Raw genomic sequence first — 25,525 nt, 5'->3', positions numbered from 1 at the left:
CAACTTGGTAGTCTCAAGCCAAATGCCAGTGAGAAGGGCTGCAGTAACAAAATCCACCAGACAAGCTGTAATACCCTAGCAACTTCATTCAGTAGAGCTGCAAGCAGGCCAGGAAATCCACCTTTGGATGAGGGGACCTGATAAGAAAGGGCTTGTTGGTGCCCTCTTTCCTGGAGACCTGCTACCAACGGAGGTGTCTTTGGAGGTGCTCTTTTTGCATGGCAGCGCTAGCTAATAGGACTGTCTGCAGGAAAGGAAAGCAAAGCAGGGCCTGGGCAAAGCCAGAAGTCCTCTTGAAAGGTACTCTGGTGGCTGTTCCCTGGGAAAGTGAAGAAGAGCCAGAGGTGAAATGCCCCTGAGGCCAGCTGGGGAGCAGGAACTGGGTTCTGCTCTGCCTTGCTCCCCTGAGGAACGACAGAGGAAGCAGGTGTACATCTCATGCCTGATATATGGTGTTCCAGAGGAAGTATGAGTGTTCGTTTTTTCCATAAAACTAAACTAATCTTTAAATGCATGGCATTCTTTATTTAACTTCCTCCATGTTAAATGTTGATTTTCATTCTCTGAAGAGATTTTCTTTTCTTTTTTATTTTTCTTACCTTCACAGGAGTTGTGTAAAATGAATCTATGGCTGTTACATGTGATTGAGGCAAGTGCATGGTTTTCTACTTCCCTTTTATTCCAAAAATGAGAGGATTTTGTTTCAGTCACTTACTTCAAAAAACTTTTTACATATGTAGTACTAATCAAAAAGGCAACCCTGGGGAATTTCTGACTGAAAGGTAAAATTCAGTGTAACTCAAAACAAAGGTTTATAACAAAAGCTGTTTAATAAATTTAATTCTGTTTGTTGTGGTCATTGCAGGTTCAGCAATAATACAGTCCTTGTATAGTATTACACCACGTTCCTGGTGAACTCAGAGGAGAAATTACAGATATAAAATTATAGATGTCTGCATATCTCACTTAGAATGACCACAAAGGTATTCCTCAGAATATAGTTGGAAACTAAATGAGGTAATTAGTTCTCATTTCCATCTCTGCTAGAAATTGCATGTTCTTAAGCACTTAAATTATTGTCCTGTTTCTGATCCTAGACAATATTATTATCCACCTTAAGTGCTTTGTGGATGTTATCTTCACATCCCAGAAGGATGAAGGGATCCTTGCCTCTGCCACAGAAACCTGTGGGTGGCACTTGTTTAGGGGCTAGGTGTTTGCAGCAGAAGTTACAGCCTGGCTTCAGGTGCCTTAAGGGGGAACCCTGAGATTTGAAGCTAAAGCAGCCATTCAGGAAAAATGCATCTTAAGGGTCTGGTTGCCAGCCAAAACTATTTGGTTTAGAAGCTGGACCTCTAATGCAGTTCTCAGCAGGATATTCAATGAACTAGCCTTCACAAAACAGGCAACAAACTTTTAACCTGCTTAACAGTAGTATCCCTGGTGAACTGATTGCCGCAACAATTTTTCTACCATTTATTAACCTACAGGTAAGTGACTGAGTTTTCAGTGGGTTCTGTGGCTGCTTTTTCCCCAAATGCAGAATAAAATTACATTTATTTCCCCAAATTTGGACTCCTTTCTTCTGTCACAAAACCATTATTTAAATTGTTCCAACCAGAAATGGAAATGCAGACAATAAATCCCTTTTAGTGAAAATTGCCCATCAAAGCAAAACCTGTGTGAAGGAAGCAGAGACAGGACACATGATCCAAACTAGCTAAAGAGGTATCCCATACCACAGCATGTCATGCCCACTATATAAACTGGGGGAAGTTACCTGCAAGGGCTAGATCACTTCTTGGGTCAGGTTGGGTATCAGTCGGTGGGTGGTGAGTGGTTGTATTCTCTCCCCTTGTTATTTCCCTTATCATTATTATTATTGGTGGTAGCAGCAGTGGTTTGTGTTATACCTTAGTTACTGGACTGTTCTTATCTCAACCTGTGGGAGTTACATTCTTTCAATTCTCCTCCCCACTCCCCATCCCTACGGGAGCTGGGGGAGAAAGAGGGGGGGAGCGCGTGAGCAGCTGCGTGGTTCTGTGTTGCCAGCTGCGCTTTAACCACAACAGTCCCTTGTGGCGCCCAAGGTGGGGCACGAAGGGTTGAGATAACGACTGATCTGACCAGAGTGTGTCAATCCTAATTGTGATAAGCATTCATTATTTCTGATTAATAGTCACTCCTCGCAATGCTGATTTATTGGCTCTCAAAGCTGTTGCTCTTGATCTCGGAGTTTCAGCATGTCATACTTGACTTACAGACAGTATTTGCTGTTTTAATGTTTGCTGGCTGGGGGGCCTGGACTAGGGTTATAGTTTTGCTGTACTTTATGGCAATGACTTGTAATACAATAGACTCATTGATCATGAAACTGATCTGGCTTGCGTTCTTAGTGCGGTCATCACCTCTATAATTTGGGAGATATATAATTGAAGTGTTTAGCAATTATACATCTTTTTCTCTCTCCTTGGGTGGTCAGCCTATGAAGGAGACATTTCCTCACACTCTCTACTCCCCCACTGGATTATTTACAGTGCGAGTAGATTCTGGAAGATTTAAAGATCCTGAATATCCTTTCAATGCCCTTGAAAGCACTCTGCTCCTCTTGCTGAGAACCATCTTGCTGCATACGCTCTCTATGTTTTGCCTATGGTGTGACCACCCTGAGAACACCCAGTCTTGTCTGATTGTGGAAGCTAAGCAGGATCTCGCTTGAGTTCTGTCTAGTATTAGACAACGATATAGGAGGACCACCAAAAGAGTTCCCCTGAGGGTGGACAGTCATGAGTGGCAGGGTGTGGGACAGAATGGGCAAGTATCTAGGCCAGTGGGTCCCTCCAGTGCTTTGGAAGTGTCAGAGATGGAAGGCATCTGTATAGAGTCCTCAACGACAAGTTGCAGAAACTGCTGAAGGAGAGAGTGAATCGAGTCAGTTTGCTGAGGTGAAAGCCATTCAGGTGGCCCTGCACATTGCTGAACGAGAAAAGTGGCCAGTACTTTATCTCTATACTGATTCATGGATGGCAGAAAATGCCCTGTGGGGATGGTTGCAGCAATGGAAGCAGAGCAACTGGCAACGCAGAGGTAAACCCATCTGGGCTGCTGTACTGTGGCAAGATATCACTGCCCGTGTGCAGAACCTGGTGGTGAAGGCACGCCATGTAGATGCTCATGTACCCAAGAGTTAGGGCACCGAGGAACACCAGAACAACCAACAAGTGGATAAAGTTGCTAAGATTGAAGTGGCTCAGATGAACTTAGATTGGCAACATAAAGGTGAATTATTTTTGGCCTGGTGGGCCCATGACACGTCAGGCCATCGGGGCAGAGATGCAACATACAAATGGGCTCGTGATCGAGGGGTGGACTTAACAATGGACACTATTGCCCAGGTTATTCATGAGTGTGAAACATGTGCTGCAATTAAGCAAGCCAAGCAGTTAAAGCCTCCTTGGTATGGAGGACGATGGCTGAAGTACAAATATGGGGAGGCCTGGCACACTGATTATATCACACTCCTACCAACCCGCCAAGGCAAGCGCCATGTGCTTACCATGGTGGAAGCAACCACCAGATGGCTGGAAACATACACTGTGCCCCACGCTACTGCCTGGAATGCTATCCTGGGCCTTGAGAAAAAGATTTTGTGGCAACACGGCACTCCAGAGAGAATTGAGTCAGACAATGGGACCCAATTCCAGAACAGCCTTATAGACACTTGGGCCAAAGAGCATGGCATTGAGTGGGTATATCACATCCCCTACCATGCATCAGCCTCTGGGAAAATGGGATGGTACAATGGGCTGTTAAAAACACTGAGAGCAATGGGTGGTGGGACTTTCAAACATTGGGATACACACTTACCAAAGGCCACCTGGTTGGTCAACACCAGAGGATCTGCCAACAGGGCTGGCTCAGCCCAGTCAGAACTTTTACGTATTGTAGAGGGGGACAAAGTTCCCGTGGTGCACACAAAGAGTTTGCTGGGGAAGACAGTCTGGGTAATTCCTGCTTCAGGTAAAGGCAAACCCACTCGTGGGATTGCTTTTGCTCAGGGACCTGGATATACTTGGTGGGTAATGTGGGAAGATGGGGGAAGTCTGCTGTATACCTCAAGGGGAAAACAGCTAATGAACTCAATTGTATGCTGTTTCCTGCTATGTAACACTTTTATAGCCCATCAACTAGATGTCTTCAGGTCACCAGTGACTGGCCCTGACTTCCCTACGACCATCATCCCGACAATGACTGATGAAACCAGACGAGCTCAGCAGTGACCAGACGAGTTCCGTAGTGTCATCAGCAGGCAACAGTCCAACACTGCACACTGTCTCTCCTGCTCTGAAAGACTGTTACAAGAGATGGAGCCCAACATCATGGACTGGATGAACCCAGCAGCTTTATAGGGATTTTTCCATGCACTAAGGAATGATCTCTCTCTCTTTGCATGTGTGTATGTGCATTTATATATACATATACATACATATATGAGACAATAGTGATGGTCTATTGAAAAATGTGGGATCTGAGCATGACGTGAATGGTATGGAATAAGGGGTAGATACTGCCCTGGGTTCAGCAGTAGCAGTCATTTTTCTCCTTCTTAGTAGCTGGTGCAGTGCTGTGTTTTTGACTTTCAGCTTGGGAACAGTGCTGATAACACCGATGTTTTTAGCTGTTGCTAAGTAATGATAACTCTGACCAAGGACTTTCTGAGTCACATGCTCTGCCAGGGAGGAGGGGAAGCCAGGAGGAAGCAGAGATGGGGCGCCTGACCCAGACTAGCCAAAGGGGTGTTCCATACCATAGCACATCATGCCCAGTATATAAACTGGGGGAAGTTACCTGGGAGGGCTAAATAGCTGATCAGGTTGGGCTGGGTATTGATCAGAGGTGGTGAGCAGTTGTATTCTCTCCCCTTGTTATTTCCCTTATCATTATTATTATTGGTGGTAGTAGTAGTGATTTGTGTTATACCTTAGTTACTGGACTGCTCTTATCTCAACCTGTGGGAGTTACAGTCTTTCAATTCTCCTCCCCATCCCTCCAGGAGAGGGGGGAGGAAAAGGTTTGGGGGGAGTGAGTGAGCGGCTGCATGGTTCTGAGTTACCAGCTGGGCCTAAACCACAACAGCTGTATGTTTCTAATTGTATGAATGCTAATTGTGTAGCTAATTTTCCATGAGAAATATATCAATAACTATACTGCATTCTTGATTTTTGTTTCCCTGATAGTGGTACTGGAAGAACAATCCCTGTGTAGGAAGGAGGAATGTGGGAAGCTGTGCTTGTTTTTTATGCTGTTAACACTACTGCCTTTGCAATGACTTGATGGTTTTAGAAGGTTCCCTGAACAGGTTGGACCTGGTTTAGGAGAAACATTTTTTTAAATTGACCTTTGGGTTTTTTCTTACGCCTCAGATCCAAAAGCAGTTTCCAAATTAGAACACAGAAGTAATATACCTACATATTTCTTGTCAAAATGGATTTTTGAAGGAAGGGTTTCTTCAGCTGTTGCAATCTCAAAACCACCCAAGGAGGGAAGTAAAAACATTGTGAAAGAAAGCAGTGCTGATTGAAAGAAATGTCCTAGGCAAAAACGATGATGCAAGTATCTACTGCAAAGTGCCATTAGCTCCTTTGACTTTAAAGGAAAATATCCTGCAAAATTAAGATATTTTCTTTACTTTCTGCTTATAACAAACAATTAAAAGAAATCCAAAGAAAAACTAAAAGAAACATAATTAGCAAACTACACAAAAATTAATCCAAGCCCTTGAGAAAAAAAAGTATTTTTCCCTTTTTCAGGCAGATGAGTTCCGCATCTAATGATTTGTATGAAAAACAGTAAGAAATATGGCTTTCATTAATCCAGTGTGCCTTTGATTTCTCTCCTCAACTGTTACTTGTTTATTTGTCCAAGCTATCATGACTCCGAGTCACTTGGATGTGTGGAGCAGCACAGCTGTGAGCTGGCTGGCAATAGTTTATAAGTGATTCCCCGTAAACAAAATTAGAATGTGACTCTCCTGACCACAGTGTTTCTGGTGTGTGAGCAGCAGAAAACCTGAATTTCAGGGGCTGTGTTTCTTGTACCATGCTCACACTTAGCCAATCCAATACATAGATTGGAGTACTCCTGAGGGAACATCTTTGGTTTGGCCCTGTGGGACATTTTGCTTAGGAAGAGTGTGCCATCCCGCCCTGCTGGTGATGAATGTTTACCACACTCTGCCTGGTTTGCAGGAGAAACCATAGGCTCCCTGGAGATTAATTTTGTTGTTAACTTCCCTAAACTGTCCAGAGCAACAACTCTTGGTAAATTCTTATTCTTACAAAAGATACAAAGCAGTGGGAGAAAGGAGAAAGAAAAGAAAGGAGAGAAAACAAAGAAATATGATAACCACAACGTGGATCCAGCAATGCCCTCTCGGTCAGCAAGCTGCAGTCCTTGCAGTTGCAGTCCTTGCAGTCAGTGAGCCTCACTGGGATCAGAGGTGGAGGGACACACGCCTTGTGGCTGAAGGACAGTTTGCCTTTTTATAGGGTCAGGTTCTCCCCAAATCCTCCCACAGTCAGAGACTCATTTCCATGCTTACACAAGCATTGTGAGCTGCTCTGGACCTCTCCAGATGATGGTAGGGCTATCTGGTAAGCCCCCAGGCCAAGTTTAACTTTGTGCCCCAATGGGTGCAGCGTCAGTGTGGTGCAGCCGCAGTGTCTGTCACGCTGTCTTCAAGGAGCTTGCTCCCATGGCAGTTGATCTTTGTGACCTCAGGCAACACAGGAAAAACATTCCCCACCTTGGTGGAACACAATCCCGTGAGCTGCTCCCTGCACTTTGCCCAAGCAACAAGACACTGCTCACCATGAACAGGCTCTCAGCCTCCCTCAGTTCCTTCTATCTTTGGAGTTGCTTTGAGACAGACACAAAAAGTGTCTCTTGACCATCTCAAAGATTTCCCTCTTTCTTCATGAGGTGTACCATCATCTATCTTCCACTTCTTGCTCCTTCTTGCAACTTCTTCCTGTACAGCACTTTGCCTCTCTGCCAGCAGATACCTGTCCTCCAAATGGCACCATGGCAAACTGAGGGTCTTCATCCTACTTGCTTTGATAGTCTGTATTCTGGGTAAGGGGTGCCTAACACAAACTTGTAATAACCAAATAATGTGATATCAAGCATCTTTTTGTTGAAAAAAGCTTATATTTGGCCCCTCTCAGAGTAATCCTTCCAGCAAGTAGGAGGATGATGGCTCATATAGTAGCTGGTCTGTTTTTAACTCTGCAAAGGAATGGAGTAATCTTTCCTATTGGGTGTTTACCAGTACCCCCAAAGGCTGGCTGCTGGCAGTCAAGTCAAGTTGTGGTTGTTACTACCAGCAATCCTGCCATTGGAGCTGGTAGCTGCACCCATAAGAGGAGAAATTAGGGCAATTTCAGGTTCTAAAATCGTAAATCAGCACAAATACTTTAAAACTGCGGTGGCAGCTGAAAACTATGGATAGTGATGCAAACTGGGAATTACTGGGAAGACAAAGTTGGTTGCTCATGCAGCATATGTAGGGTGTGAGAAATTTCCTTCTCTGTTCCTTCCTTCCTCTACTTTGAAGGTGATTTCTGCCAGAAATATGTAGATATCTAAATTGGAAAGACGGGAGATAAGGGAACAAAGGTGCTTTTCTGAGTGGTCTAGAAATAGTAAAAGTATGACATCTTCCACTGGTAAGATAGAATTCTGAACCAATTTTTGGCTTTCTCTCTGACCTTTTTTTCTTTTTTTTAAGGCAGCTTTTGACCTTTTTGGTTGTTTAAACTCTGAGTTTCATTTTGGGTTTGCAAATCCCACAGAATAAATGGTGTGCGATTTCTCACTCAGTAAAAGCTATGAGAGCTGGGTAGCTAAATAAAGGGTAGTCCCAGCAAGAAGAATATTCCCTTACAGAAAATACTTCAGAATTTTTGCACCCAGAGCTGCCATCTTACTGACTGAGAGGCAGCTACAGATATCCCTCCTGGCATGCTCTGTCATGCTGTTTGGGTGAAACTGATGTTGGATTTCCTTGCTAATGTCTCCATGAGGGCCACACTGAAGGAGACTCTGTTCGGCTCCATGTGGCATGACCACGGTGGAGGAACTCTGTCTCTCTCCTCTCTTCAACTTAAAGTCTGAGGGACAGTCTTGGTTCAGGAAAAGGATGTTCTCAGGGAGATAGCAGAAACACCTTTTTTCACTATGTAAGTGGATGATGCTTGCACTGACCTTTCAAAACAGATGTGCGCATTTAGTAGCCAGTGTTAGTGATGCATCCTTAGCTCATGCAGCTGTTGGTCTAAAATATTGCATCCTATTTATTGTTGTCCCTATATGCAAAGGAATGGAAAACATCCACTCCAAACAAGAATATCTGGATACTGTCTTTGATACAGGATCCATTAGGAATAGACTGGTCTAAGTTTTGGACCAAACTCATTCTTAAGTTAATGTCCTTTTTATCATTTTGAATTATGGCAGAAACATACCATTAGGAAGAACAGTATGGCTAGCATGTGCTTTCAAATGCTCTACCTTCCTTTAGAATTTTTTTCATATACCTTATGTAAAAAGTAACGTGGAATTATCATACTTCTAATTTTACATCTAAACAGCAGCACACAGATATTTGTGTCTTGCAAATCATAATATGTAGCCTCTAACAACAGAGAGTGATAGCTGATCACATTTCAGAACCGGTATTTTGGTTTTGTACACAGAAGAACACATCTTGGCTTCCCACAGCAATTTAAAAATAGCTGATTCTCTGTTTACAGTCAGGGAAGCTGAAACACGGAAGGGTCGAAGGATTTGCTAAAGGGATTTATATCCGCAGCAGATTTGGAGATAAAACTTGAATTTCCTGACTGAGCACTCTGTTAAAATGTATAACTTTTTTCACTTTTGAATGTTGATATCTCTGAACTGACATACAGAAACCATTGTCAGAGAGAAGCATGATACTGGTAGTTCAGGATAGGTGATGAAGAAATGCCATACACTTTGGAAAAAAGCATTTACCAAATTAAAGGAGCTGGAATAAGTTTTCATTTCTAATGCAGTATTTAGAAAGTAGCTGAGCATTTCTTTTTATGTCTTTCTCATAAAATGACATAATTTCTCCCATTCCCCCAAAACAATAACTTTTCAGACTAGTGGAAGCAACTTAAACATACAAAATTTGGTTATGTATTAGTGAAATAAATGCAGGGAACATCTCTCTTCATAGGCTGTAGTCTGCTTAGTGGTTGTTTCTGATGGCCAGGCTTTGCTTTTTATTGTTTCTATTTCCTCAATTTTCATTTTTCATAATACCCATGAATGGTTGTTCTGTTTTCTCAGCTGAGAAGCAGACTTGCTTGTCTTAGCTGCAAAAGAGCAAACTGGGGTAGGATGTTTCTTGCAGACTTGACACAGTCACTGCATTGAATGAGATTTCCCATCAGTTAATCTCCTCCCCAGGCATGGGGACTTTTCTGGGCTGGCTGCAAAGGCAGCATGTTGATGATGGGGATCTGAGTGCTGGGTCACTGGTAGGGAACAGCAGCCCTTCTTAATCAGACTGGTAACACCATGGGAAGGAGGCTCATTTTAGGGAGACACCTGCAGTAAGAGGAAGTCCACTGATTCAGGAAAGATTTATATAGAAAGTTGTACACTAAAGGTGGAAGAGACTAAGAGAATTGCTGAGCCTTTCCCCAGGTACTGACTGGCAAGACACAAAATACATCCTAGCATCCTTGACCCCCACTTCTGCACCCTTAGTGGCTGATCTGGGCGAACACTCATCTCCCTGGGGCAAGGTGAGGTGGCAAGGCACATGTACCTGCCCCACGTACATGCAGCCGGCACAACCTGAGCAGATAAGAGATTCAAAGTTGCTCATCCTGTGGCAACAGCAAACCACATTTAAAAATGAGATGAAAGGGAGCTGTGGCAAACTATCAGGAGATGATAAAATCACCACTGGGACCTGGTTTTGCCCATAAAACACAAGCAGACCCTCTGCCTGGGTTCCCACCTTTTATGCTTTGCACACAACTAGTAAGCGCCTATAGCAAGCATGTAAGATAGGCCTTACATTTTACGCAGTTTTTCTGCTTAGAATGATGAAGAGTTTATGATTCATTTTAAGTACCTAAAATAAATGAGTTAAGTGTTAGATGGAAACATGTTTATTTCCTCTTTCATAAGTGCATGTGAATCCCTGCTCTCTTGTGCTTTTGCTTCCTCTCTTTTGTCTTCACATCCTTCCAGACAGTTCTTGTGCTCACAGCTTTCCTTAACATAAATGTTTTGTTCTTTATAAAATTGAGACTTATAAAAGAAATAAATCTTACTATTGTTCTCTTGGGGTGCAGCTGTGTTAAATTGTAATCATGGGAGTTGAAACAGGTTTTTGCTCACAAAAACATTTATATTCGTTTCCTGACACTCTTGCCGAATGAGTGTCTTCATATGACCAAGGGGGAAAAAAGCCCTCTAATCAGTACTTTGAATGTAAAATAATACTTGAACAGCATAGAACAGTTGCTGCTATATTACAGTATTTTTTAAATTTTGTTGCACTGAATAAAGATCCACTAGATCTCAAATTTCCAAGTTAGTAATTTCCATGTTTCCCTGTTTCTCCTCTGTCTGAAGTTTCTCCTACTACTGAGACATCTTTTGGCATCAAGGATTAACTAAACCAAGCCTTACCATCTACTTACCTGCTTCTCTGTATTTTTCCTCAAGGATGAGCACAAAAGAGTGGATCAAAACATCTGAGAAAGAGGCAAAACAGAACTGATAAAGTCTCATGAGGATGGAAAACCAGGAGACTTCCACCTCATTGAGGCACTTCCTCTGACTTCCATGAGCAAGAGTGAAATGGGTGAAATGGGTGTCTTTGTGTTTCAGCTGTCCTGCCTGTAAAAGTTATTGGACTAGTAAAATGATGTTATCTCCATCTCCTCTCTATGTTCAGGCCTTTAGATAAAATACTTGTTTAAATATTAGTCTGATTATAATCAGTGATATATACATAAATGTGATACTCTTGCTTTGGAGGATAGATGCTTATCCTGGGTTCAGCAGTAGCAGCCATTTTTGTCCTACTTAGTAGTTGGTGCAGTGCTGTGTTTTTGTCTTTCAGCCTGGGAACAGTGCTGATAACACCAATGTTTTTAGTTGTTGCTAAGTAATGATTAGTCTGATCAAGGACTTTCTGAGGCTCATGCTCTGCCAGGGAGGAGGGGAAGCCAGGAGGAAGCACAGACAGGAAACCTGACCCAAACTAGCCAAAGAGGTATTCCCACAGCACGTCATGCCCAGTATATAAACTGAGGGGAGTTACCCGGAAGGGCTAAATCGCTGCTCAGGTCAGGCTGGGTATCGGTCGGCAGGTGGTGAGTGGTTGTATTCTCTCCCCTTGTTATTTCCCTTATCATTATTATTGGTGGCAGCAGCAGTGGTTTGTGTTACACCTTAGTTACTGGAGTGTTCTTATCTCAACCCATGGGAATTACATTATTTAGATTCTCCTCCCCATCCCTCCAGGAGCAGGGAGGGAGAATAGGGGGAGTGAGTGAGCGGCTGCGTGGCTTTGAGTTACTGGCTGGGCTTAAACCATGGCATTGCTAGAGATGGATGCCTTAGGGGCTGACAGTTGGGCTTTTCCCATTTTAACAAAAGATTGTCTTTTCCTCTTTTTTCTTTTTTGACATACCAGTGAATAAACTATGTTTACAGAGCAGCCAACATATTACAAATATTGTTGAAAACAGAAAGGCATGACCTCTTCTCACTTTCATTTCAGAAGAAGTTGTTATGGAAAGCAATATCTGCTTTATGCAAGTGTGAAAAGCTGTACAGGTAACTAATTTTTTTGAGGTTAATATTTGTAACCAATAAGCTGTCTTTGTTTGCGTATGAGAGAGACTTCCAAACCCTTCAGGAAAGCCTGCCTAGGTATACATAAACACAAAACAGTCCAATGTTGTGTTTGCATCTTCCATGTCTGCCCTGAAGCTGACACATCCCCTTGTATGTTTTAATGAAGACTCAAAGCACTGTGAGCCCTTGTTATTATAACCTTTCCTTTAGCATAGGGAAGAGCCTGGATCCGGTGCTGAGTAAGAAAGAAAATAACATGAAAAGATGTTGCCTTTTTTTTTTTTTTCCCAGGGGAGCAGGTTCATGAAAATAATAATCTGCAGGATGCAATGCCTGGGTAAACTGCTCATATGGAAGGAGCAGCTAGCAGGAAGAACATCTGTAAAGGGCTCTGTGTTATTTCATCCTCACAGGGTCTCTGTTATTATACACCAAAGAGTACTTTAGGCAGAGTGCTGTCACAGACCTTTGCTGAATGTAAATCCTTAGGCACAGTGTAACAGATCCAGTCAGAGGATATCTGACCCAGCTATTAAGTACCTGCAAAAGTGACTCAGGTACTTCTCTCTCCTTTCCTCATGTCTGCAGCTCCATGGGAAGTTAACTGTTTCCAGTGGTTAGAAATACTATTCACAGTAAGGCAGAAACACAAACTGTGTAGATGCTGCCTGTAGACAGTATGAATCTTTCCTTGTAATTTGACGGAATGAAAATCAGCTAAAAGGAAAAGAAGAAAAGAGGAGTAAGTTCAAGTTTGAAGAAGAGAGCTTCTCTCCAGTCTGGAGTCTCTACACCACTGTTGATAACTGTTTTATTTCTTACTCCAAAACAGATGTCTAGAAGAGGGATTTTAAGAGCATACTGGTCACAACCTTCTTGTTTAGCCTAAGAGAAGCACAGTTTAAAGTGGATATTTAAAGCATGGGGCAACTAGAGACAAAGCAGAGAGATGGCTGCAGCTAAGACAAAGGCATTTTGGACTGGCGCTTTTAGAAATGTGAGGGCAAAATACCACCACTGAACTTGTAAGAACTTATATGGTAGTAAGGGTATTGAAGCAAAGCGTAAGAAGTATGAAACTGGTGCAATGAAGAAAAAGGGGAGTGGAGAAAGGAAAGTAGAGTGAGGGGCGTGAAGAAAGAAAGTGACTTTGGTGAATTTTGTTTCACCTAGAAGGAAACAAGAAGGCTATTCTACTAATGTTCATGTCAGCATTTGCCTACTGTATTCACAAGTGTAGTTATTTATTTAAGTATAACATTAAATGGATTTCAGGAGACTTGGATGTACACTCCTTGCATGCTGCACAATATTTACATGGATCGAAACTAATCATCAGCAGTGTATTGAGGGGCAATGACATGATGGAGAAAATTGTCTGGCACTTGATTACATATGGCCTAGCTTCAACTCTGTAATGCTGCTATGAGGTCTGAGAAAAGCGTTTAACATCCATTTAACATGTTTCAAGTCCTTCAGCATGACTAATTGTTTTTAACATCTGTGAACTTTTATGAGATCTACAGAGGAAAAGCACTTGGGAACCTTGATGCAGAACCACAGCCAGAGCCCTCCAGTAGTCATACACATCTCTGGTGTGATTCACTCCTAACTTTCACTTTCTCCTACCAGCCTGAAGCTGTGTGTGTGTGCTTTGCTGAGGCTGAATTGTTTTTGAAAGTTTGAGGAGAAAAAAATTGTAGCTACACCATGTTGAAATGTGACATGAGAGAAAGAGTCCTAAACAAACAATAAGCAAATGAGTCCTGGGGATTTTATGTGAACATCTGGTAGTGCCAAAGCTACATGAGGCCAAAGTCTGAATTTCTGATTCTAAGAAAGGGCTTAATGAGTATAATAAGAGCCACTGATTGTCTCAGTGAATGATGGCTATGATTTAGCAAAATGAGCCTTTGAAAGTCATCATTTCAGTAGTTCCAACCATAGCAATGTTTTTGTCATGATTTGCCAACTTACCTGCAGAAGTTCATATGCTTTGTTCATGTTTGGAGGGCTAGTTAGTCTCTTTACTAAAAATAAATGAAATTAAAACTGTTTCTTACGGTTCCAAAAAGCTTCCTGCTGCTGTTTTAACTTTGGCCCTAACTTTACCACAGCATAAGCACAAGGTCACTTTAATTACAATTAACTAAATAAAGGTAAAGAGGTGTTTGTAGTTTACAAGAAGGCTTGACTCTTCAATTTGTAAGTCAATTATTTGTTAATTACTGATTGCTCAGAGTTTACTCTCTACTTGTGATACAAATAAAATGTCTAATTGTAGCAGGAAGATGACGTAATTCTTCTTTCAAACTGCTGAAGTCATAGAAAATCAGCTTTATCTGATTTGGACTGAAAATGTCTCAAAGCCAAAACCTGCCCTTGGATGCAAGCACACACCTCTTGAGTTCATTTGGAGGCTGATTTCTGTATCTAAAAATACAATAGAGCTCACCTGGTTTGGGTTAAAATTCAGTGCTGCTGTGCCATAAATGAAGGATTTATCATAGATTAAATCAGATGATGTCCTTCCCCAGCACTGATTAAAATGGCTGAAATCACCCTAAATTCATATGGAAAGCTGTATGTTTTGAGCAGCATAATGGACTTGGACAGTAAATAAAACTTGAAGGAAGGTATTTCTTATGCTACTTATAACACATTTCATGGGAAAGACTTGTTAGAGAAAGTTATCGCTTAATAATGGTACAAACAGCTTGTTTGAAAACTATAAACTGTGACTTTGTGGTTTTGCCCTGTTTATGCACTTGTACTGTGAAGTGTCAATTTGAGCTACTCCATGTTAACTTGAATCCATATAACTGGATCAATACCTGCCATCATTTCTTTTGATGTTTATCCATCCTGTGTCAGGGCATTTTGCAAATAAAGAACAAATAAGACAAAATAAAATGTTTAAAAGTGCCTTTTTTTAGCGGTGCTTATGCTGAATAATGATGGGCAACAGTTAAGGATTTCCAGAGAACTGTGTTGAGAATGTTGCCAGCATTTTTTCTGAAGTAAAAATGAAAAGACTATAGTGTTGCTTCCTTCTTAAAACGTTTTCTTCCTTCTGAAGCTTCCCCCATGATTGACAAAATAAAACAATCACTGATCAGAGCTGTCTGTTTTATTTTTCTTTGCATACCTATACCAGCAATGCAGTTGAAAAGTAATACATATGAAATACATAGTGGTAGGAGAAAGGTTCATTCTCTGTCATTGTTCTTGTAGCTGCATAACAATACAGTTAAAAATACTCATGAAATATATGTTCTAGCATTGGGTAGCATGATCTGCATAATCTGAACCTCTGATGTAAGAAAACAGTAGCTTCACTGATTTTATTCTCATATGGATTTATATTGCTCTAACAAAAGGTAGAATTTTTAAAAGTATTTAATTTTTAGCTGAGGCTCACATAGTTCAGTAAGTACTGCAATGACACTGTCTCAGAAGTAGTTCAGGCAGAATTAGAGGGGTTTCTAGTAAATGTCAGGGGCTACATTCTGGGTCAGAACGTTCTTTCATGGCAAGAGTTTTGGAACTGAGAACTTCACCTTGGCAAAAGTGTTTCTCCAGCTGACTTTTTCCATCATTTTAAAAAAAAATTTCTTTGTGCATTAAACCATCTTCACTGTTTGAGAGTGCAAAGCATTCAGATTCCATAGTCACTGACTAAAAGGTGGACATGCTTCTGTTCTGAAATGTAGTGGAAGGAATACGATTTTAGCTTTGTTGTCTTTGTGAAAATCAATAAAGATTTGGCTTATATGAGTCATACAAAGCTGACTGCATGTTGTGTATGAGCATATTTCAGTGACTGTGCATTGTGTGTATGAAACTGGTTACTAGGTTCAGAATAATTTGCAGTTTAAGAAAGCAGATGCATTCAAACTCACTAGCATTTTGTGATTTTTACCTGTCCAGCAAGTGAAAAAGTGATGTTTTTCATTCTCTGTTCTCATATTACCCTTTTTAGGGTGGATTAGTCAGCAGGAAGCCATTAGAAAAGTGAGTGGAGGTCATAGGTCTAGGTGGAGAGAATGAACTTGCTCAGTAATTCTGAGGTAATTTGGATGTGCATTGGAGAGAGACAGCAAGTGTGAGACATATGTATTACCTGGGTGGGCAAATGATGATGACACCAAGAAATCTCTGCAGGTACACAGCAGGTTTCTGAGTCACGGAGCCAGGACACTGTAGCGCTGCTAAGTGTTTTACACCTCCCAAATGTTTAGGAGTGATTTTATGCGATCTGCTGAATTTGTTTCATATTCAGCAGATTATGATAAAGTTGTTAAATGGAAATTAAAAATAAAAAAAAAAAGAACCAGAAATGTTCCTCTAAAGCTAATTTCCTGGAGTTTGGCTACCCTTAGCAAAAAGCCACTGCCCAGCAAAAGTTTCCCTCTATTTTCCCCTTAAACAGGCTAAGTTTACATTGGATATAAGGAGGAATTTTTAATGTAATGGTGGTGAGGCACTGGAATGGGTTGCCCAAGGAAGTTCTGAATGCTCCATCCCTGGCGGTGTTCAAGGCTAGGTTGGACAGAGCCTTGGGTGACATGGTTTAGTGGGAGGTGTCCCTGCCCACAGCAAGGGGGTTGGAACTTGATGATCTTGAGGTCCTTCTCAACCCTACCTATTCTATGATTCTATGATTCTATTTACAATAATGCTGCTAATGATGCTGTTTATGGGCATTGGAGCTGAATAACCAACATGTTAACGGATGTAAACAGATTAAATGATCAGTATTTAATGTGAAAATCTTGTCCTTTGCAGTATGTTTAGCAACCATGCATAGGCATAGATACATACTTCTATATTATCCACATCTGGAGTAATCTTTATGCTTACGCCAATTTTATTTCCCTCTATACCAAATCAGCTAGTTAAGGATGTTTGTTTGCCTGGTTGATTGTTTTTGTTAAGACAAAACCAAAGTCTCGGTCAAAAAGAAAAAAAAAAAAAACAACTTTGGAAAAGCTTTGTATTTTGTCAATCATTTCAGAGAACTACTTGAATTAGAAAGGAGGGATTGCAGCCAAAACTCTCGCTAAAAACTACCTAGACTGTGAGGCAAACTCAGCCCTAAGTTACATGCAATCTGAATAGGCAAATGTGTGAAGGAAGAAAGTAAAGCCTAGTCTTCCAACAAAACAGCTGTCTTGCTGCTGACCTCTGCCTGGCCAGAAAACACCCTGATTTTCAACCAGACTTAGAGCTAACACAGATATCTCTGAGGAAATGCATGAGCTGTATGTTATACAGCAGTACAACGTGGTATACACCATTTCATATTAATAATGCATAATGTTAGAATAGTGATTCTCAAGCCCTTCTTCATTAGGCATGCACTGAAGTCTCCATCCTACTGCTGACAGTTTTCATGCTGTTTCAGGAGTCACTGAAGTGCTTCAAATAGCATTAAGCAGGTAAAACACTCTTTGACCCTTCATGTATGACAATATGATTACATGCATAATTTTGTACTGAAGTGTTTTGTTACTTGCTCCGGGATCCTAGATACTCCCATGTTTACAAACCCTTGTGCTCTTTTTGTTCTTTATTTTAGGTAGCTTTCACATACCAGACAAGGACAGGGCTCTTTGTGGTAGGCAATGTATAAATTTTGTATATGCTTACATAAGAAGTTTATAAAATATTTATGAAGTTTGCATATGCTCTGCACACTGGCACAGGTTGACTAGAGAGGTAGCGGAAGCTCCAGTCTTGGAGATACTCAAAAGCTGTCTGGACATGGTCCTGTGAAACCTGATGTAGGTGGATGTACTTGAACAAGGGTGTTAGACCAGATGACCTTCAGAGGTCCTTTCCAATCTCAACCCTTCTGTGATTCTGTGAAATTTACAGTGAAAAAATTTAGATCTGTCTTTTCTAAGAAGCACATGATATATAGAGACATGACAGACAAGAAGGCAAGACACAAAAAAGGGTGAATACACAAAAAGGTGTAGTTTCATTTCTTTTGTATTTACAGAGAAATGTAATGATTTACTGAAGGCTGCTGCATGAACCCCAAGCAATTCTAAGATATGAACCTGGGTTTATTGAAGTAACATGACAACAATCAGCTTGATTCTGTTTTCATGAGCTGGAGATTTTGTTTTTTATCAAAGCAGAAGTTTTATCATCCTACTTTCAGTTATGGTTGCCTACCCAAACTCATCTCTGCTTATGTGACCAAGAAAACATTTTACCCCACAAGATGCAGCACTGAAATTAAAACTGAATTCAGCTGTGGATATTAATGAATGGGGAAAGGCTCTGCACTGGCTTTTTACAGAACCACACTCAATGGTTAAAAACACCAATGACAGCACCTTTTCATAGACAGAAATAGCTATTTATAAAGGGGAGCAACGGAGCTCTAGCCTTTAGTAATAACTCTGTTTTCAATGACTTCAAGATCCTAATTTTCATTTCTCTTGCCTGGTGCAACTCTTTTAACCGAATTTGAACATTAAGCAAGTGATTCATATGAGGCACTTATTCATTTTATAAGAGGTGAAGAATAAGGAGGAGAGCAATTCTGGCCAAAGAAGTTAGACCTAAAATCTGGAAACCATGAAATGTGATGTTTGTGTAAACCTGATAAGAACAGATCCTTTAATCAGAAGTAGAGCATAAAAATTCTGTTGGAAGCAGACACGAGGAAGCCATGTTTAAACTCTTGCTCCTCAAAGATTTTTCCCTGAAGCAGATTTGAAATGGAAGAGGAGGGAATAACAAGTGGCTCCTTATGACTTTTTTTTGGAAGTGATTTTATTTTCCAAAACCATCTCTGCTGAAATCAATTTCCCCTAATGGAGCTCACCCAACTACTGTTCTATATTAAGGAGCCAGGTGGTCTGCTTGGTCTGTTTTGAGTAAATGGCAGAGTATTTCTAAAAGACAATTTGTAATTTCTACTTTGTCATATTTATTTGGTATGTTCCTATTTCAAATTGATGACTTGGCTACTATAAAATTATAAGACTTATGCTGAGCATTCTCAGCACTTATTTGCTTTAATTAGAATTTTAAAGTGATACTATCTTCCAAGACAAAGTCAATCAATCATCAAATCATAGAATGGTTTGGCTTGGAAAGGACCTTAAGATCATCTAGTCCCAGGCGCTTCCCATGGGCAAGAATGCCTCACACTAGGCCATGTTCCTCAATGCTCTGTCCAACCTGGCCTTGAACATTGCCAGGGATAGGGCATTTACCACTCTTTTGGGCAACCTGTTCCAGTGCCTTACCATCCTCACAGTAAAGAACTTCTTCCTATATCTAACCTGAACTTCCGCTGTTTAAAAAAGTTTAAACACATTACCCCTTGTCCTATTGCTACATGTTTGTAGCATTTGAAATAGTGAGTCATTGGCTAAATAAGCTGGTTATGATTTTTAGAATAGTTTTACAATAGAAAGGGCAGTTTCTACAAAACAGCTTTGCATCAGGGAGCTTTCAGTTTGTCTGAGATACATCATATTGATAGGATCAGCCCAAGTGCCTTTGTAATATTCTGTTTTGTGCAAACAAGACCAAGTATTTTTCTCCTATTAATCAAATTAGGATGGATTTCCCTACTGTGGCAAGCTGTTGCCTAGGAATCCCAGGCTGTTCAGCTCTCATGATGTGGTGTCATCCTTTCTGTAGCTATCAGCCCACTGCTGTCTGACTGCAGAAAGAGCACAGGAGATGTAATCCAGCCCATAAAGGCCTTTGGGGACATCTAATATACCACTTCTCATGTGGTCAATTACACAACAGGTCTGCTCCTGTAGGCATCTTCATGAGTCTCTGAGTGTATGAGTAAGTGTCCAAGGAAGAACAGCAAGAGGTAAGCTGTATCGTTGACTTCTGCAGGACTTCTGTACATTTGACCTGCACGACCTATACACTGATATGACCTTGGAATACACTGGGAACAGAGGAGTAGTGTGTGAACTAATCATGTCACACTGCCTGATGCTGATTAGGTAGTGCTGTACTCTTGCTGAGTTTACTGCTGAGGTAATTTCAGTGCATCTTTTTTAGGAAGTTGCTTCCACTAAGGAAATTTTTTAGCATTTAAATAAACTATTGTTGCCTATTAAATCAAATTTATTTTGACTAGCTTTACCTCAAGTGGTCAATTTTAATCTTGCTCAGATGAGCAGTAAAAATACAGAGGCACTTGACTTTCAACATTGTATGACATAAAATCCACATTCTTTCTGATGTTGACTGTTCATAAAGTAGTGGTCAACAGCTCAGTGTCCAGACAGAGATCACTTACTTACAAGTGGTGTCTCTCAGGGGTCTGTACTGGGAGCAGTACTGTTTAATATCGTCATAAATAACATGGATAGTGGGGTTGGGTGCACCATCAGCAAGTTTGCCAACAACACCAAGCTGAGTGGTGCAGTTGACATGCCTGAGGGAGGGGAAGCTATCCAGAGGGACTCAGAGAATCTTGAAAAGTGGGCCCATGTGAACCTCATGAGGTTCAACACGCCAAGTACGAGATCCTGCACCTGAGTCAGGGTAACCCCCAGTTAACCCCAAGGCTGGGGAATGAAGGGATTGAGAGCAGCCCTGTGGAGAAAGACTTGGAGGTACTGGTAGATGAAAAGTTGGACAGGAGCTGGCAGTGTGCGTTCGCAGCTCAAAAAGCCTTGTCTCTCTCTCTCTGATCATTTTAGATGATGCTATTAACTTTACCATGTTTATTCCTCCTTTGATTTCCCATACATTTTTTCCCAACACATTGTTTGTGTTATGCTGTAGGCTGAACTGCAGAGCAGGAATAGTATTTGTTAATGAACAGGGAAGTCCTATTTCTCAAAAAATGTATCTAATCATCCCTAATATTTAACAGTCCACACTGTTTGCAGTCACATACTGTCTTAAAAGTTTGTTCCTTGAATTAGCTAGACTGAAGTAGAAATTCACTTTGCACCACCATTGCACAAAACTGAAGGTTACCACTTAGTAAGAGAGAATAAATTCAGGCCTATATGGGTGAAAGTCTTCTCAGTAGCATAATCTACCCTCTGGACTCTTGTAACAGAGACACACAATACACAGAGAGCCTTGGTGTCTCCATTACCAGAAGTCAAATGATTACCATTTAGTGGGATTCTATTATATTACAGGAAAATATCTCATGGTAACTTGAACCGCTACAGTCATTAAAAAGAAATTCCTTGAAATATTAGTCCATTTTTATTGTTTATGTGTTTACTTAACTCAGATTAGAAGGTCAGACTGTCCAGATCATTTTTCCTTTCTGTCTTAGTGAAAGATGCATAGTTTAATTTTCTCATTAATATTTTCAGTTGCACGACCTGATGGAAAAACATCAGGCTGTCCAATCCTCTCCCTAGCACTGCCTCAATGTTCTATTCATTTCCTGGTCATTTCCTGGCCACCATTTACTACTTCACTTAACTCCATTGTCTTTTCAGTTTCTCAGGCATAGTGCTCTCTAAATGCAGGGGCCTCATAACTTTTCGGCTAAATGGCAGAAGCTAGAGAATATTTCCTCTCCCTCAATTGCAGCAGTGATACCAGGAATGCTAGGCTGCGTTCAGGGACTGTCATTTCAGCTGTAAATACCCTCTGCAGGTCAGACAGTTCGAAGTCCATGGAGTAAAGTAATGCCTGGATTGCAAATGCACTCAAGTGAGAAATCTTTCTTTATTTGCATCTATCTGAGGCTTTTCTCCATTGCTCCTTTCAGCAATGTACAATATATGTGTAACAAAGAAGTTTCATGATTAATACCACAGAAGCTGGGCTTATAGTTACATGCAGCCATAAAGCACAGGCACGGTTGCAGAGACTTAATTCCTAATATAAATAACACGCACTAGAGAGTTTGATTAAAGACTCTCTTTAATGTTAATTTCTTAGCAGTAACAATCCTTTTGAAGTTTATGGTGACTGCAGAAAATGTAAGGTAAAAAGCCTGCCATATGTCTTGTCAGTCCCCAGAATATAACAAAGCCTCTTCATTTTCCCCTTCTTCAGTCTTTTGTATACTATGTTTTATTTCAGGGCTTGCTAGGATAATTGGTCAGAGACCAGTTTTACATGAATACTACTTCAACTGTGGATCAATGTTTTTGGGGGGCTACCCTTCCTTTCAGTCATAGGCCACCCAAAATATTTGGGTTTTTTTTTTTTTTTAATCCTTTTTTTTTTTTTTTCCCCCTAAAAAGGCTTTGTGTATGTGCAAAAATGCTTTGTATATTTCAAGGAACCTCTTCTTCTGTATCCTTCTTAGGTGGAAGAGGATGAGTTAAAAAGAACAGTTGAAAAATGTCTTTGCTCACCCAGAAAAATGTTCACAAGAAAGAACAGGTTTATTTCCAGCTGAAATGACGTTCACATCTTGTTTGCTTGGAAAAGTCTTGCTCTTTCAGCGGCAGAGTTTGGTTGGTAAACAACCATTAAAATTCTGAGCAGATCTGCATAGCTAGCAGGAAAACCTCTCAAACCAGCTGCAGCCTCCTTTCAGCAGATGGGAATTAATAATAGCCCTTTTTCTACAGGCTCTTCTGTTTGTGCCCACAAAATGGGCCACTTTTCAGAGGCTGCTAGTGCCACAGAAGCCTGATTACCACTGGTGGTGTAAGCAGGTTGAGGTTGAGCAGGCGAGGGTGAGCATGGCATCGTTTGCCTTTCCCCTCCCCCTCGCTGACTGCTGCTGACAATAGCGCTGACTCCAGCTGGTACAGTGAGATACAGACTTGCTCTCACCCCTTGCCTCTCTCTTGTCTCTCTTGTCTGTGCAGGCAAACCAACTGGGGCCGATCTTGGTGCCTGCAGTGTCTCCAGGAGGTGTGCACTGGGGACTGAGAGTACAGCCTAGTGCATGGCAACTGTGGCTTTGAGGATTTACAGCACCTATCATCAGCACGGGTGATAGTTCACCTCTGCTAAGCTAAGAGAAGCTGCCAAGTGGTGTCACCCACAATGCAGTGGATGAAGGTGTCCTGAGCCCTCAGCATGTAGGCTACCCCCAGCCCATAAGATGCAAATGGCCTCTTTAAGTGCCTACATTGATGAAGCGATCAGTAGGGGGGACACAATTTAGCTGGGCCCCTCCTTATTCACCCGAGAATTCATCGCTTTGTGTGTTTGACTGCAACATGTCTAAATTTCAGCTAAAATCTCTGGCCAGTCCCTTTATATTATGCTTGATATTTTTGTACCAGAGCTTTTGTCTGTAATAGTGAAGGAATTCCCAGGAACAGCTCTGGATTCCCAAAGCTGCTCTTTGTAAGGCCTTGAGGCTGCTGGCAGGCCATCTGCACTGAGCTTGGCCACTGTGCGTGTTATCTGGAGCTGTCCCCGTCTCTGCTGCCAGCAATTTGCCAAGCATCCCTGGGCTTTGTCCTCACGCTCTCCACGGAGGTGGACCCGACCACCAGAGAAGCTGCCAGCCTCTTTGCAATGCCGAGACACCATTGACACCCAGGACTGCACAACAATGAAGAGGGAAGCATGTGAGACACAGAGACAAAATGTTCTTGGCTGAGAGCACTCATCTGTGGCCGGAGCTCCTCAAGGAGATGAGACCCTGCCAAAATCATTGGGAGAGCAGAGTACGCGGCAAAATCTCCCAGTCTGCAGGCACTTCTCCGCTCTCCCCGACCGGGGAAGGTAAATAAGCACCGCTTGGAGCAGGCAGCGGTGAGGGGCGGCCTCAGCGCTCTCCTGCGGTCAGAACTCTGTGCCCCCACCCACCCGGGGGGGAGAGGGGCACAGTGGGGTCTCTCTAGGCAGCACCGGCGGCAGGGCCGGCAGCAGCCGCAAGTGCCCTGTTAGAGCGCTGCACCAAGGCCAAGCCCCTCCACCCCCTGTTATAGGGCGCTCCGCGGCCGTGACGGGCTCCCTTCGAACCCCGCCTTTATAAACCGTCTAGCGGGAATATCGGTCACCACCCCCTGCCTACATCGTGTCTATTAGAAGGATGGGGGAAGTACTCTTTTATGACTTCTTACAGGCATTAACTGCTATTAGTTTGCCGCTACCACTGTGTTTAATCTCTTTTTAGGAACCTAAAAGAAGTGCTTGAAAATTTTGATCCAGGCAATGCTGCACTTACCCTTTTCCCCTTGTTTTAAACAGGGGGAAACAGAATGAGAAAAACTTTGTTGCTCAGTAGGAGAAACTACAGAGCACATCAGTGAATGTTTTCTCTAGTGTAAACTTGCTGAGGTCTGCTGAATTTCTTTCATATTGCCATTTGATTAAAGAAGTGGAACACATTTCTCAATCTTTTTTAATTTCAGTAATTTCCTTGCATTGTTTGGAAATGTTTAGTTTTTCTTATTTTTTTATATACATGTTGATGACATGTGCCTCAAAAATCTCCTCATTCCAACTATTGCCAGATGCCTAACTGTACAATGATGTTCTAACTCAGATAGCAGTATGGAAGTGGTACAGAGAAACAAGAAGAGATTTTCTGCATATTAAAACCTCAAACAGACTCATTTTTCTTCTCCTGTTCTCTTTACCTACCTCTGCTCTGGTAATACGTTATTTCTTCATACCAAAAAATGTCATGGGATGTGAGAATTAATGCCACATGTATCTGCTCTTTCTTTTCTTCCATTATGAGATAGAAGTGGGAAGGATACTTATGCTAGTTGATGACAGGTTGATTGAACTATCAACTTAAAGGACAATAGAATGCATTTTTATGTGGCAGCATGACATCTCTCTTAGCATCTAGCAATATAGGTGTATTCATGACTAGCTAGGTGTGAATACATCTACTCTCTATTACGCTTAGAAAAGAATGCCTCCACTTTTGATGTTATTGCAGTCAGCTAAGTCAATTGTCTGCAGTGTTAGACTTGCAGTGTTTTGGGAATGACAGCTTAGATTTCAGATACAACTGGTTTTGTGCGTTGCCTCATGGGCACCAAGGCTACTCCTCAAACAAGTCTCCACTGGGACTTGGGGTTGGCCCAAGCCAGAAGCAATTCAGGCAGATCACCATCAGTGACCATCTACTGCTGGTGTTATTTTCTGATGACTCATATAATTGCCTTGTTTGTCTCCATTTTATAAATGGAACAAACATTGCTTCAGTGGCAGAAAAAAGGCAGCTGAAGTGAACTGAAAATGTATGTGCTTTCTAAAGGAAGAAAAAGTCAAGCGGTTGTCTTTCAAGGATGACTGCTCTTATGCTTGGTGGAATCCAGTTAAGTACTGCATCTGAAGTGCTCTTGACATAAATACAAGGTAAGTTCATAATAGGCACCCACTTTTTTCTAAATTCATTTAGTTAAAGTTGGTTTAAACACATCTCTTAGCTACCTGAACCCTAAGTCCAGAGGTAGAAATCAAATCCTTGCAAAGCACAAGATGCACTGTAATTACGTGTATGTAGTCAGTTTGCTAAAGGAAAAAATATACATGAAAATGCAAAGAGAAGTTTATTGTTTCCCAAACAGGAAGATAGTGTACTGGGTACATATTCTTATTAATTTCATTGAGACTAGTTATTAAGGCATTCAGACAATGCTTGCAGTACAGGACACAGGTATTATATATATCTTGTCAGGGACTTCTAACTGTGAAAACAGTTGCAAAA

At 41.5% G+C, this 25,525-nt stretch overlaps 1 long non-coding RNA gene across 1 annotated transcript; it reads left to right on the top strand.

Annotated features, from left to right (window-relative positions):
* The first annotated feature begins 156 nt into the window (after positions 1-156).
* Positions 157-11,036, top strand: LOC133270792 (uncharacterized). Its single transcript, XR_009743905.1, has 2 exons — positions 157-1,017; positions 10,774-11,036. It is a non-coding gene; the product is annotated as an uncharacterized LOC133270792 (long non-coding RNA).
* The last annotated feature ends 14,489 nt before the right edge of the window (positions 11,037-25,525 follow it).

The sequence above is a fragment of the Pezoporus flaviventris genome, unplaced genomic scaffold (assembly GCF_033815535.1).
Source record: "Pezoporus flaviventris isolate CSIRO_AGI_PZ_B2104156 unplaced genomic scaffold, CSIRO_AGI_Pfla_v1 ptg000022l, whole genome shotgun sequence".
NCBI classification, from domain to species: Eukaryota; Metazoa; Chordata; class Aves; order Psittaciformes; family Psittacidae; genus Pezoporus; species Pezoporus flaviventris.
Note: the sequence above shows the minus strand (reverse complement) of the source record. Positions and strands in the feature narration are given on the sequence as shown.